This window comes from Cryptomeria japonica, chromosome 10, assembly GCF_030272615.1.
Source record: "Cryptomeria japonica chromosome 10, Sugi_1.0, whole genome shotgun sequence".
Lineage (NCBI taxonomy): Eukaryota > Viridiplantae > Streptophyta > Pinopsida > Cupressales > Cupressaceae > Cryptomeria > Cryptomeria japonica.
Genome location: NC_081414.1, coordinates 658,472,306 through 658,485,915, shown reverse-complemented (window position 1 = coordinate 658,485,915; position 13,610 = coordinate 658,472,306).

Sequence of the window (13,610 nt, the reverse complement as noted above, 5' to 3'; positions counted from 1 at the left end):
TAACATTTCATCATTTAATAAATACAATGCATAAGAAAAATTAACATCTACTCATTGAAAGAAATAGTGCCTAATCAACATCTACTCCTCAATAAGCAATAATGCATAATCATATTCACCAAATCACACTCCAAAGCATAATACCTAGATAAAAACATCACAATCATAATGTATCAACACTCCACATAAGCCACTGAAAAGTCAACCATGGTCAACGAGGTCAAAAAAGATTCTGATTAGGGAAGGGGTATTACAATCACCCTATAATCACAATACCTTGCATCCCTAAAAATTTGGAAAAAAGTTGGTTGGATCAATGTGATTCACATCGCTCCCTACTTTTTCTCCCAAATTTTTGGGATCATGTTTTGGTGGTATTATAATGTTTAAACCCAACTTTGTGTGAAAATATATCATTTCTAGGTCATCCTATGATCAAAAACAATGTTAGGGTTTCATATATATAGCCTTTCCTTTCCTCATTTGAAGGATCCAAGAATCCATCATCCAATAACTCAATCAATGAAAGGAGCCTCTTGTGAAGTGAAAGTGCAGATTATGTGAAGACTTCTCAAGCATTAATCAAGTCTACATCAACCATTTTCATTCAACCATTGTCGAGCAATTTTACATCATTCATTTGCAAGCATGTGTGTGTGTGATTAGGGTTTTGTTATGTTCATGCCATTTCATACAACATATGTGATTACATTCAAGAAGCAAAGCATCATTATCAGGCATTGCAGATCTAAGGTATACCTTTCCATTATTTATTTCAAGCATTTGGAATATTTCATTCAAGGTTGATTCCTCAATCGAGGTTTGACTTAGGCAAACCCCTATTCCCAACCCCTTTTCTCTTCTTTCTGTGTGCAAGAAACATGTATGAAGTTGTACTCTTCAAGTTAAGCTTTATTCATAGAAAGGAATCATCCCCCATTGGCATGCAAAAATTTCAAAGGACTGATGTGATGTGCCACGGTCCCGACACTTTTTGGGCAATTTCGGGGAGCAAGTCCAATTCAATTTACATTACTTAGATCCAGGTGCGTGTAGAAATCCCACATTCATAGCTCACTGTTTTCATGCTTTTACCTCCATTTTTCAATAATTTACCTAATTTCTGCACTTCAACTTACAAAAGAGGATTACACATTCAATCCAATTCACTTAGCATTTAGTCTTGATCTGATTCATGACTAGATCTAGTGAATTCCCCATCCTCTTTTGAATGTAATGTCCCCTAAGTGAAAAGTATAGCGGCTTCCATTCCTTGGGTGGAAACCCTAGGAAATTTTTCCACATTACATTTTTGGTGAACCCGACTCCCTACACCCTTAATTCTAATTTTTTTTCTTAGATCTAAGTGTGTATGCAATTTAAAATTCAATTTTTCATTTACAAGTTTGATCTCTTTGCAAAATTTTAAAAAAATTACAGGTTAAATTCATTAAAACCCTATTTTTTAATTCAAAATCAAGCTTGTCAATTGTTTAATTAGGATTAATTATTTTAGATTTGAGTACTTTTCAATTTCAAAATTCAAATTTTCACTTGCATGTTTAATTTCAAATTCAAATTTTAAAATTAAGTGGTTAATTTTCAAAACCCTAATTTTTAAATTTTTAAAAATTGAGCTTGTGGGTTGTTTAAATTTTGGATTTCCCACTTCAAATTTGTTGTTAATTTTAATTCAAATTCAAAATTGCAATCTTATATCTCATTGCAAATTAAATTTTTAAATTAAGTGGTTAATTAAAAGGACCCTAATTTTTAACTTCAAATTAATCTTGTGCATTTCTCAATTTTGCAATTTTCAAAATTTCAACATTAGTTCCAATTTTAATTTTAAATTTTAAAATTAAGAGATTCTGTTCACAAGACCCTAATTTTAAATTTCAATTTCCTAAGGGGTGGCATAATTTTTCACTATTATTGTTATTTCTCAAAAAAAAAAATCACAAATCAATTTTCTTATTTTAATTGAATAATTGTTTTCTAAAATTTTGCATTATTCAAGTTTCAACATTTAAATTTCAAACTTTAAATTCTTATTTTCAAATTTTATTTTACATTTTTCCAAAATTTAAATCTCAAAACATATATATATATATATAAAGAGGTTTTATTTACAAAACCCTAATTTATTTTCATCAATTTGCTTGGATCTAAATTTAAATATTTATCATGGAAATTAATGGATTTGATTTGTTTTCTATTTCACATATGATTACATTGCTTTTTACATACATTTATTATAATCATGTGTTGGATAATAGCTTATTGCACTTCACGTTACTTCTTTTCATTCATAGCACTTGGACATATTATGTTTTTAGACTTTCAAAATTCCTTATTTTCAATCAATTTAATCTCAAAGCTTTCATGTATAATGTATGTTGTGTTATGGTGATGTTTTTGGGAAAATGCATTTCATATGTAGATCATCTAAAAGCTTTTGTAGATTCCAATCTTAGAGATGGTAATGGAACATTCAATACTTATACCTCTCCTAGGGTATCTACTGTGAATGAAGAACAAGCTAATAATCCTATTAATGATCTCTCTAAGGGAGAGAAATCATTGAAGAGAAACATGGGCCCACCTTCTTCTCATACACATACCCTAGTGCAAGGGGGGCAAAATCAAGACATTGGTGTTTCCATCTCTCAAGATCCTCCTTATTCTCCTAGAGTCTATCCTAATCATTAAAACATTTGTAGAGAAGATGATGTTATGCATTTTATTCATGACCTATCTCCCCACATAACATTAAGCAAAGATGAGGCCTCAGATGATGATGATCTTCCTTCCCAAGAGGACATGCATGATGATAGAAAGGAAAAATCTCCTTTACTAGATATTCCTTCTTCATCTGCTAATCTTTTCATTCCTTTTAAACATTCTTATACTACAATTTAAAAAGAAATCATTATAATTTTCCCCCACCTTCTCAATTAACAAATTCTTATAGGAGTGGCTTTAACATAATATCAAATCAAGGTTTTAGAGGACGAGGACTTGGGAAATTTGAAGAAGGAATTAGAGTCCCTATAAACCCTCCTACACAAATTAGTACAAAAGGTATAGGACATCATCATGATTCTCCTATGGATGATCTCCTTAAGATTTAAGACTTCAAAGATCATCTTGCAAGGCAAAGGATGCGTCAAGAGGCTAAAAGGGCTTCTTCTTCAAAGAATCCTTTTTGTTTATTTCATCAAACTCATGATCATGATGCTAGTGATTGTTTGGATTTTCAAGAAGCTATACAAAAATTAGTTGATAATGAAACTATTAAAATCATTGAAGACAATCCTTCTTCTTCTAGCAACAACTTGTTGGCATGATTGGCATAACTAATGCAGATGAATGCAGGCGAAGAATGATGAATGAACCGGTAAAGGACTGTTTGTGATGACATTGTGATGAAGAGATTGAGATTTCATGATTGGATGACTTTGATTAGTTATTTGTGTTTTTATTGATGGCAAATGATGTTTACTATGTTTAATTTTGTCATCTAAGTCTTTTTGGTCTACCGAAAATGCCTTACCAATATTGAAGATAGTAAACTGGGAATTAGGAACTTAACCAGTAAACGAGGAAATGATTTGATTAGATCTGGCGATTGGTGATGATTGAAGTGTTGCGGTTTAGAATGTGAGTTTGTACCATTGTAATATGTATATGACCGAAACCACATCATGTTTTGGTTATCGGAAGTCATGTTTATGATTTCTGTTATATTTTTGCTAGGGTTTAAGAAGGGTTTAAGGACCGGTAAAGAATTCTCTTAATCGGTAATGATTTTTGGTTTGGCGGTGTTCTACATCAAGTTCAAATGTTGGTGATGACGTGGCACAAATTGTGTGAAGTGTTTGAATGATATTTTGGCACATTTGTAGAGTGATTTTCTTGGGAATATGCATAGTGCTTAGTGGAGTGTTCTAAGGGTTTGACTTTGTATCAGATCAAGATGCGATGATCATTCAACGGTTGTAATTGATTTATAATTGATTGTAATGATCCATATGATGATCAATGATGATTTGTAATGAGTTATAAAATATTTTTGATGATCTATGTTGTAAGTCTTAGGTTTTTGTAACCGACTAAGTTGTAAAGGTTATTTATGCCGGTACAGTTGATGTTTGTTGGGTCAGTGGTTTTGAGAAGAGTGTGAAGCTGAACTTGAGTATGAGATCTGCTGGTCTTATTAGATTTATCAGAGAGTTCATCTACCTTCACATTTGCATTCTCAATGATCCTTTTTGTTCTCTTGTTATAACATTTGAAAGCCTTACTCTTTGTAGAGTAACCAAGAAAAATACCTTCATCACTCTTTGCATCAAACTTTCCAGTGAAATCATCACGTTTAATGAAACATTTACTCCCAAATTTTTTAAAGTAACTTACAATAGGAGTCTTTCCATGCCATAATTCATAAATTTTTTTGTTGTTACCTCTCTTGACAAGTACCTGGTTCAAAGTGTAAACAAAAATGTTGATTGCTTCTCTCCAAAACATTTTCGATACTTCACCTTGAATCAACATGGTTCTATCAGCTTCAACAATTATTGTATTCATTCTCTCTGCTATCCCATTCTATTGTGGAGTTCTAGGAGCTAACATCTGCCTCTTGATTCCCTATTCATCACAAAACTTCACAAACTCATCACAAGTAAATTCTCCTCCCCAGTCAAATCTCAATCTCTTCATCACAGTGTCATCACAAACAATCCTTTACCAGTTTAGTCATCATTCTTCATCTGCATTCATCTGTATTAGTTATGCCAATCATGCCAACATTCTCCCCCTTTGGCATTGATGACATGAAAATGGTAGATGGTGAGAACATTGCTCAATATGGTCAAAGGATTAAAGAAGTTGTAGGTGGCATTAAGAGTGTTGGAGGTAAGATTGATGATGATATTGTTGTTAGTAAAATGCTTAGAACTCTCCTACCACAATATGCTATTAGAGTTTCTGCAATTCAAGAACTGAGATCTATTTCTAAAGATAAAGTCATTGTTGATTCTCTTATTGGAAAGTTGACTATATTTGAGTTAAAGAGATTTGATAATAGTGTTTCAAAACCGTCTGAATATGCTTTTAAAGCTTCTATAACCGATACATCTGCTAGGAAAGGAAAGGATATTTTTCATAATCATGACTGCAGGTCTAGTCATGGCAGTAGTAGAGGTGAGGATGATAATGAAGATCAACTAATGGAACTTGAGGCACTATTGGCTAAAAGATTTCCTAGAGGCACCGATAAGTATAAAGGTAAATACTTTTGAAGTGTTTTTCCTACAATAAGATTGGACACATTGCTGCAAATTGTCCTAACGATGATATAAAAGAAAAGTTTAGGAAATTTAAAGGAAAAGGACATAAACATTGCTATGTTACAGTGGATGAAGGTGTGACTGATGAAGAATCAGAAGATGATGATAGTGAGGAGATAGTGTTTGTTGCTGTGAAGGAAGATCTGACTGATGAAAAGGCATTAGCGTCTCACATGGATAGCAATGATGAATGGGTAATAGATAGTGATTTCTCACACCACATGACCGGTGATAGAAACAAGTTCTTATCTCTTGAAGAATTTGATGGTAGTGTGGTAAGGTTTGGTAACAACTCACCCTGCATGGGTTAAAGGTAAAGAAACTATTTCATTAAATGGAAAAAGAAATGTAGATGATTTCTTTTGGGTTGATGGATTAAAACATAACCTTTTGAGTGTTGGTCAATTAAATGATAAGGGATATCTTCTAGAATTTAAAAGTGGAGTGTGCAGAATTCTTGGAAGTAATGGAAAATTGATTGCTACTGGAAAGAAGATAAGAGGTAATCTATTTCATCTGAATACTAATGTCAATAGTTGTTTGGTGGCAAATATTGAAGACAATAGGTTATGGCACATGAGGCTTTGTCATGTGAATTTTGACAATTTGATAAATATTAGTAAATCAAGTATTGTGAGAGGTTTGCCCTAGCTTGTTAAACCAGATAATGTGTTATGTAAGGATTGTTAGATGGGTAAGATGTCTTCTACATCTTTTAAGAGCAACTCTTTCTCTTCAAAAAATATTCTAGATTTGGCTCATACTGATCTTTGTGGTCCTATGAGAACGAAGAGCTATTTTGTGATAGATATTTCATGATTTTCACTGATGATTTTTCCAAAATGACGTGGGTAACTTTTCTAAGATAAAAGTTTGAGGCATTCAATAAATTAAAAGCATTCAAAGCTTTAGTTGAGAAAGAAACCGAGAATAATTTCAAATATTTGAGATTTGACCGGGGAGGAGAATTTACTTTTGATGAGTTTGTGAAATTTTGTGATGAATAGGGAATCAAGAGGCAGATGTCAACTCCTATAACTCCACAACAAAATGGGATAGTAGAGAGAATGAATAAAAAAATTGTTGAAGCTGCTAGAACCATGTTTATTCAAGGTGAAGTACCGAAAATGTTTTGGACAAAAGTAGTTAGCATTGCTGTTTACACTTTGAACTGGGTACTTGTTAAGAGAGGTAACAACAAACTCCTTATGAATTACGACATGGAAAGATCCTATTGTAAGTTACTTTAAAATTTTTGGGAGTAAATGTTTCATTAAATGTGATGATTTCACTGGAAAGTTTGATGCAAAGTGTGATGAAGGTATTTTTCTTAATTACTCTACAAAGAGTAAGGATTTCAAATGTTATAACAAGAGAACAAAAAGGATCATTGAGAGTGAAAATGTGAAGGTAGATGAACTCTCTGAGAAATCTGATAAGATTAGATGAAGAAAAACTTGTGTTTATTGAACTGGAAGTACAAAAGAATGATGACCAGGAAAATGCAAAAATAGGTGCTCAATCGATAAATGAAGAAAGTGATGAAGAAGATGAAGAACATGAAGCAGAAGGCACAACACCGGAACCGATAATACCAAGATATGTCAAACTGAATCACTCAAAAGAACAAATTATAGGAGATAAAAATGCTCATGTACAAACAAGAAGGAAAATCAAAGAAAACTCCTATCTGATTTATTCTATCAAGCCTAAAACAGTAAGAGAGGTATTGAAGGATCATGATTGGATTAATGCTATGAATGAGGAATTAGATCAGATAGAGAAGAAAAAGACATGGACACTTGTTCCCAAATCGGAAGACAAGAATGTGATTGGCACTAAATGGGTCTTTAGAAACAAGTTGAATGGAGAAGGCAAGGTTGGTATGCAAAGGCTATGCACAAGAAGAAGGAGAAGATTATGGAGAAATATTTGCACTGGTGGCAAGATTGGAAGGAGTAAGAATGTTACTTTCTTATGTTGCATTTAAAGGCTTTAAGGTTTACCAGATGGATGTTAAATCTTCTTTTCTTAATGGAATCCTTGAGGAAGAAGTGTACATAGAACAACCAGATGGATTTGCTTTGTCTGATAGCTGAAGTATTTGTAGATGATATAATTTTTGGAGGTGATGATGATTTATGTATGGCGTTTGTTGAGGAGATGAAGAAAGAATTTGAGATGTCTCTTATTGGTGAGATTAAGTTTTTCATTGGGTTGCAAGTCCAACAATTGGATGGTGGAATATTTATCTGTCAGAGTAAGTATGTAAAGGAATTGTTGAAAACATTTGGCATGGAGGATTGTAAACTAGTTGGTACTCCAATGGTGATAGGTTGTAAACTATCTAAATAGGATGATTCTCTCTCTATTGATGAAAAATAATATAGGTCCATGATTGGTAAGTTGAATTATGTGGTTCAGAGTTGGCCTGATATTGCACATGTTGTTAGTTTGGTTGCTAGATTTCAGAAGGATCCCAAGGAGACTCACTTGGTAGTGGTGAAAAGGATATTCTGATACTTGAAAGGCACAATAGATTATGGCCTATGGTATCCCTAGAAAAATGATTTTTCTTTGGAAGTGTTTACTGATGCAGATTGGGCAGGCAATGTTGATGACCGGAAAAGCACTATCAGTGGAGCTTTTCTTCTTGGAGGTATATTGGTTTCTTGGACAAGTAAGAAGCAAACATATGTATCATAGTCAACAATAGAGGCAGAGTATGTTTCAACATCAATGAATTGCACACAGACAATCTGGACAAGACATGTGTTAGAAGGTTTTAAATTTGATATGTCTGAACCGATAATTATTTATTGTGACAATACAAGTACAATTAATATTTTTAAAAAACCTATGTTACATGCAAGGACAAAGCACATAGAATTGAAATATCACTTTCTAAGGAAGAGAGTACAGGAAGGAGAAGTTTGAATGGAGTATGTGACAAGCAAAGAGCAGCTTGCAGACATTTTCACAAAACTATTGTCGAAGACTACCTTTGAGTACCTCAGAGGTAAATTAGGGGGCAGACCCTTACATAAGAAGAACTAAGATGCATCAATCTCATGGGCTTAATGAATATTTCTCACTATGGATTGATGAAATGGTGGCTACTCCATAGGGGGAGCAACTTAGATGAGATTTGCAGAGATGTTGAAGACAAAAACAACAAATTTGATGATTGGCGATGCATATGCACCTTTGGCATTGTTGTCAAAGGGGGAGAAGAAATATATTAGCCTAAGGAGGAGAATATGTGTAACAGAAAGGTGGAGAAGAAATGAAGATGAACTGACAAAAGAGCGAAGTGCAACAGAGATGTTCCAGAATTGAGCATCATGATTTTAGTTGAATATGTTGATGTTTATGTTGGTGTTGCCATCAATGCCAAAGGGGGAGAATGTTGGAATGATTGGCATAACTGATGCAGATGAATGCAGGTGAAGAATGATGACTGTACCGATAAAGGACTATTTGTGATGACATTGTGATGAAGAGATTGATATTTCATGATTGGACGACTTTGATTAGTTATTTGTGATGTCATTGATGGCAACTAATTTTTGCCATGTTGTATTTTGTCATCTAAGTCATTTTGGCCTATCAAAAATGCCTTACCAGTATTGAAGACAGTAAACTGGGAATTACGACCTTGACCGGTAAAGAAATGATTTGATTAGATCCGGTGATTTGTGATGATTGAAGTGTTGTGGTTTAGAATGTAAGTTTTTATCATTGTAATATGTATCTGACCAGAACCACATCATGTTTTGGTTATCAGAAGTCATGTTTATGCTTTTTGTTATATTTTTGCTAGGGTTTAAGGACCGGTAAAGAATTCTCTCAACTGGTAATGATTTTTGGTTTGGAAGTGATCTAAATCAAGTTCAAATGTTGGTGATGACGTGGAACAAATTGCGTGAAGTGTTTGAATGATTTTTCGGCATGTTTGTAGAGCGAATTTCTTGGGAATGTGCAAAGTTATTAGCAGAGTGTTCTAAGGGTTTGACTTTGTATCAGATCGAGATGCGATGATCATTAAATGGTTGTAATTGATTTATAATTGATTGTAATGATCCATATGATGATCATGATCTACAATGAGTTGTAAAATATTTGTGATGATCTATGTTGTAAGTCTTAGGGTTTTGTAACTGACTAAGTTGTAAAGGTTATTTATGTCAGTATAGTTGATGTTTGTTGGGTTATTGGTTTTGAGAAGAGTGTGAATCCAAACCAGAGTATGATATTTGCTAGAGTGTAGCATATTTGGAGCAAGAATTGGATCTAAACAAGCAATCGGTTAAGTGCTATACCTAGATCATTCACTGTTGTTCTCTAGCAATTATAACAACAAAATCCCTTAACTAGGTAGCTCCTAACAGGCCTTACATTGTAAATCCCTTTACCGAGTAGCTCAACATCTGAGTGATAAATCCTCTTGTGAGGTTGATCCTAACAGGGCTCATCATCTAAATCCCTTAACCGGGTGACTCCTAACAGGGTTTGCTCCTAACAGGGCATCATTGTAAGCTTCTAACCGGGCTAGGCTCCTAACAAAGTGCATTCCGAAAGAATGCACAATTTTTGTGGGTACCAATTCCCACCGTGGTTTTTCCCTATTTGGGTTTCCACATGAAAAACATGGTGTTCATATGGTGAATGTTTTTATGTGCTATTATGTTTTACTTTCAGTTTATGCATGTTGATGAACACTTAATGAGCAGTTTTGATAAATCGGTTTAACGGTTGGGTATCAGTGATTACCGGTAATGGTAAAGAGTTTATTACTGGTTTATGATTGATTTGGTAAAGTTTGCAAGTTCAAGTTTTAAGTTTGAAATTATTGTTAATACTGATTCACTCCCCCCCCCCCTCTCAGTATTAACCGGATCCTCTAAGATTAACACAACCCTTGTCCTAAATCTCAAAAGTCTAAATCTACACCTATTAATGATCAAGAACAATTAGCAACTAGAATATTTTGGAAATTGAAGTATGCCAAGAATATTGTTTTTCCTTTTGTGAAGTTTAGAACTAAGCATAAGGAAGGTAGTGGACATTGTATTTTTTATCATGGTGGTTCTCATTCTCTTGGAAAGTGTAAAGCATTTAAATAATTTGTTAATAACAATATGATCATGCTTGTATATGTCTTTCAACAAATCTTTCTATCTTCCTAGGAGAAAAGGTAGTGCCTTAGCACTTCTTTCACCCTCGTGTTGCTCCTCAACTTATGACACAAGTAGTTAACTTAATTGGGGGCTCTTTGTCATAAGGGGTGGTGCTTTTTAAATTTAAAATATCTTGGGGTAGCAACATGATTCTCTTTCACCTCTATTCTATATCTCATCTTTAAGGTTTCACCATTGCCTTTATGGATTGCATTCTTCATAACTTGATGTCCTTTCTTTCATTGAATTGTCCTTCATGCAAGTACATGTATGTCCCTTGTTAGGACTTTTTTTTTTTTTGAAACGACACGTCTCTTATGGATAATCTCTCCTAAGGAAATGTGTGATCCTTCCCCCTAATCTATCCTTGTCTTCTTGCTTGGGGGGAAAGGATGGCTTACCCCTTTCTCCCTCCCTCTCTAAAGTTTTATTATTCCCTTTAGGGGTTGCATTTATTATGTTTTGATATCTTTTCTCACATTACATGGTATATATTTTATGATTAGTCTCTCCTTAAGTGGAATAGGCAATCTTTTTCTTCCGCTTTCTCCCTTTAAAGATTTTCTCTTCTATGGAGACACATTTTACATATATTAATGTGTTTTATTGCATTGGATATTTATCTATGTGGGTATATTGTGCATTTCTTCACGTCTAATATCTTCTTAGAGGGGTTTATTAGTCTTTTTCTCACTCTCCCTCTTTGAAGATTACCTCTTCCTTTAAAGTTCTATTATTCATAACTTGATATCCCATCTTGCATGGGATTATCCACCATGTGAGCGCATGTTTGTTCCTTGGTTAGGATCTATTCTTTGTTTGAGGGGGTATGTCTCTTATGAATAATCTTTCTTTGAAAGTTGTGCAATTCTTCTCATTGTCCTTACACTTGGGGGGCAATGATTTCTTTCTCTCCCTCTCTAAGGATCTACTTTTCCTTTTTTGAGTGATGTTTTCTTATAATTTGGTATCATTCCTTATGTGAACTTGTTGTTTTCTCAAGGGTTATCTCATATATAGGACATGTAAGTCCTTAGCTACAACCTCTTCTTCACTAGGAAATGTATATCTATCATAAACTTACCCCCTCACATTGGGTCAAAAGTGTATCATCCTTCATCAAGAATCCCTTTCACATAGAAATAGGAGGAATGTGTGCATTCTTGTTCCCGTTCCTTTCTTTTCATAGAAGATTTTTGTTCAAAGAAACTCCTCTTGGATGTAGATTTCTCTTGAGCAAATATCTCTTCTCCTTCAAGGATCCTCTTTACACTTGTGGCAAGATATCTCTTTTTTAACTATCTTATCCTTGCTTGAAGAGTATTCCCTCTCTAGCTTAGATTTATGGCATTATTGCATAAAGGATATCTCCTTGGTGTTGAAGGTATGTATCCTTGATTATAGATTCCTTAAGATATCAACATAATTCTATGTTGACATCTTAAGGGGGGGGGCACCCATAACACTCCCTTTGTACCATATTGTATTATATTTTTGCCATATCATACCTTTGAATGTCTTAAACGTGGTGTTAATTATTGAAACCAGAGGACACAAACTCTTACATGAGATGCTTTACGCCCAAAACTAGACGCAACGTTTGATATATGTCTTAGATGGGGATACACATCACCGAAACCTAAGCAAAACTCTTACACAGGATGTCCTTGAAACCTGGCATGTATCTTCACCTCTTGGAATTTGCATTTACACTTTCACCTCTTGTCATTTGCACACACAGTAGCCTCTTGGCATTTGCATGTCTTAGACAGGTAGATGCATGCTCGAAACCAGAGGAAAAAAATTCTTATACGGGGTGCTATATACTTGAAACCAGACATCACTTGCACACACACACGAGGATGAGTGGAACTAGTAGAATAGGGCTAGACTATTCCTACTCTCCTCCCCAACATGGATCGCCTAGATGCAAACATCTAGGTGTGAGGTATCTATGTTTCCCTTTTTCATCATTCTTCTCATGGATCACTTGGATAAACATATCTAAAGTGTATTCATGCTCTCTCTCTCTCTCTCTCTCTCTCTCCCCTTTTTCTCATGAACTTGTAGCTTTGCTATTGATAGTTCATGGATGATGCTTGCTTTTCTCTTTTACATGGTCACTTGTGTTTCTGAGATGGCAATTTTCAAGAATGATATTAGAGGTTGATACATTTTGATATTGAGGTCTCTTTGGCTAGTCAACTTGAGGTCTTATTTTTAGTTCTTAGCTTTTGTGTCTTGTGTGTCTTTTTGTCTTTTGCCTTTTTGTCTTTGTTTGTCTTTTTGCCTTTTTATTTTTGTGTTGTTCCCTTGCATATATTTGAGTGAGTTAAGATCTAAGATTGGGGGCTTGGTTCCTCGAAATTAGTGTTGTGTTATGCTCCTTGTGATCTTGCTCTGCATTTCTCACCTTCTTCATCTCTCTTTCATCTACTTTACCATGAGTATTTGTGTAAGATCATACTCACGCTAAAGTGGGGGCCTAATGTAGCATCCTAAATTGTACTCCCTTACAATTTGGACCGTGTTAGTGCTCTAACCTTAGCGCTTGCATCTTTGCGCTTGACAGAGACCTATTTATGCCTCCACTATGCAATAATGGCCATATTATATCATTTTATCTTGCTTGACCCTTAACCTTGGCCCAATTATGGGGTAGGACTAGGGCGTGGCACCTTGGTCCTCACTACCTTTGTAATTGGAGCCCATTTTGAACCCTTTTCCCTATCCAAATTCTGGGCATGAATCCCCCCTATGTCAGCCTATGTTGGAAAATTAACATAATTAACGACGAGAAAGTGCATAAGGAGGTCTTCCCCTCTCATTTGGATAGAAGAGGCATAGGTGGATAATTAGGAGCATCGTTTTGAATTCCATTTAATCATATAAATTCTTCTTTTATCATTCCACACATCATAAAATTGGGCCCTTTACCCTAAGTGTGCCCCTTGTTATTCCTTCAATTATTTAATTCATCAAAAGCCCTAATAATTATGTCCTATTTTGACCTTAATGGACCGATTTTGCATATATAAACATAGTTAATCATTGTACCCACCTTGGAATCACCCTATAA